The following is a 3,013-nucleotide window of genomic DNA, read 5'->3' on the forward strand; positions in this document are numbered from 1 at the left end:
CCACAGATGCCCAGAGAGCCAGGGTTTCCAATCTGGTTGTGAAATGGATGTAGTAGGATCACAAACAGCAATCTAAGGAGATAGCAAGAAACTGTGGAGTGCAGAGACAGAGGGGAACGGCCCTCTCAGCTCTCTTAGTAATAGTGTGTACGGGTCTACATCCACAGTCGGTCTCCAAGGACTGTGGATCACCATCCGAACAGCCGACACACACAGACATGGGCAAGAGACAAGCCTTAATATACAGATACAGGTGGAAGCAAGCACAATTCCATGTTTGTGTTAACCTAAGCCTCCAACAGCAAACCAGAACCTCTTGGTAGTTACCAATTTTGAGATCCACCTTGACACCAACCCTGCCATTGGAGTTACAAGATTCTCTTTGGGGGAAGCCATCCATCTCTTCCCATGGCACTCAGGGACTATTGGTAGGTGCTCCCCTAACCCCCACCCCCACCAGGAATCTCAGCCGTGGCACCAGCACCCCTAAGGAGTATCAATGGTCTGAGATGCTCCCTCACATCTCGTCATTAGTGGCACATACCTTGGTGGATTTGGATTTATGGAGGACGCGAGCATGAGTCCACTGGCCCAGGTGCTGAAAGCAGCCCAGAGAACTGGCGGTTATAACCGAGTTACCCGAGTCATCTTCCTCAGTCGACTGAGCCTCCCCACTGCCGAAGCTGGATACAACCTAAGAATCCTGGAGCTCTCGGGGGCAGGTCTGTAAGTGATCGAAGCCCTGGACACTTAAGGCGGCTCAGAGTGACACATCCAACGCTAAAACAAGGCAGGGCCACGGCCCTAACTTGTGCTGTGACAGAGGTCTTCACCATGAGTTTTTGTGACACACAGCAAACACCCCTTCAACCCAGATTCAAAAGGCGCACAACTCCCTCATCGGAGAGTTAAAGACCAGTGACGTGAGGCCACCTGTATTTGCTGGCCCGTGGCATCTCCTCGGGTAGGCACTCTGTCTGAAAATAGGGGCACACTCTCGTGTGGACAACTTTTGCTCTGAAAAGGAACCACTTCACACACCACGAAAGCTTCCCCATGTGTCTAATACCTACCCCTCTGGTTTTAAACTGCACTGGAACACGGTGAAATCAGTCCATTTCCAAGACTAGAGACTCCAGGTACATTTCCCACAGTGATTTACATCCCCAAACTGCATTACCCAGCGCTCAGCGCTAAGTCCTAAGTAACCATCAATCAACACTGCACATTTTTAATGGCTGCACACATGAAAGACAAACATTAGGAACAGGAAGGTTATTCTCCAAAACGATTCAGTTTTTACCTTTGGGAGGACAAACTAAAAGGACCTTTATATTCATGTCCAACATTTTAATTCTCTATACAAAAATGTATGTGAGTTTTTATGTGCAAAAATGATCAGCCACAACCCAGAGCGCTCAGGGGCTCCCCCGATGTGGAGGCAGATTATAGATGCAGACGGAAATGCGCCCAAGGAATTTGAGTCATTGAGCTTTATACCATTCTTTTTCTTCTTGATATATACCTATTTCACAGATGACAAAACCAGCCCAGGGAGACAAACTTACCCAGGTTCTCACACCCATTAGTGGTGGAGTCAGCACTCAAATCCACAGGCTTTCGAGCAAAGATTCTTCCTTCACATAAGGGGGTAAAAAAGCAAATGAAAATGGTGAGATCATCCCCGCCTGCAAATGGTACAGATAGCCAACACTGGCTCAGATGTAGGGAGAACCATGTGGATGCTTTCATTAACCGGCATTTTACAGAAGGTCCTCGGGCAGGACCCATCTTACCTGCAGAAATTTGTCCTACAGAAACTGAAAAACACTATGAAGTTCCCTACTACACTACCACTAATTACGAGAAGCTAAAGGCTCATCCATTCAAGGAGTACCACTGAGTCATAAAACCTCCTATATAGACTCTGACGCAGCGAAGATCTGTATACACTGTAAACAGGTGTGGCTGGACTTTGGTGGGGAGTTTTATAGTGTTTCTTCAGAACATTAATGCCATACAAATGCAACAAGAGGCCCTCAGAAACTCAGAACAGCCATCAGTGAGACTCCTCAGTTTTACCAAGGACCCGGCCCGGTTCGTGTTGGACCCTCCAAACCTGTCCTACCTGCGGTCTGCTGAACTTCACAGAGAACATGCAGGTGTGTAGCAGAAGTTAAACCCGGATCTCAGCGCGTCACACGCATCAGTGCAACATGTGGAGTGACAGGACGGCAGGCCTGGGGACGTGGGCCTGCTGGTCTCTCAAAATGTCAGACATTACACACCACAGAAACATTACAGTAAGGAGTCTGCAGGGTGGCCATGAACAGAGTGGTAACTGCTTTCAGGGAGGGGGGAGTAGGTACAATGGACATCTGACCAGCACCACCACCTTTAACTAAATTAGACAGATGAACCTTCCATTTCTTTTACCTTTATGATAAAGGAGGGCTCCTCTGGCAGAACCTTTCGAGTCACCGCCCCTCTCCCTACCCAGAGAGTCTGGAATGGATCTCTGAAGGACCACCCCCAACCCTGTCACTAGACACCTAGGTAGTCACTCTCATGAAGTTGGCAGGCTCTAACAAACAATATGAAATCAGATGCAAGGAGGCAAATATACTGTCACAACACCCCTCAAAAAAATCATGCCAAAAATTCAGTGATTCATTCATACTTTTCGCCTACGCAGCCTGTGTTCCCAACTAGATCCCCAGCTCCATTTCCAAAATCATCCCTTGGCATCTTGCACCTTCACTGCACTGAGGTTTGCTCACCCTCTTTGGACTTCGGCTGCACCCCTTGACTCTCAAAGGAAGAAGCCGCCCTGTTTTCACTGCTTGCGGGGAACCCCTATGGCCCAAAGACATAGTCAACTTTAATGTGTTCCAATACCCCTAGGGAGGGGGGAAAAATTAAGAAGGATGGTTCTTATCTAAAAGCCTGCACTTGATTACATCAAAAAATTCAAATGTGATGACCAAAACAAAACTGCAGACAAGCCCCATAG

Source organism: Canis lupus, chromosome 6, assembly GCF_003254725.2.
Source record: "Canis lupus dingo isolate Sandy chromosome 6, ASM325472v2, whole genome shotgun sequence".
NCBI classification, from domain to species: Eukaryota; Metazoa; Chordata; class Mammalia; order Carnivora; family Canidae; genus Canis; species Canis lupus.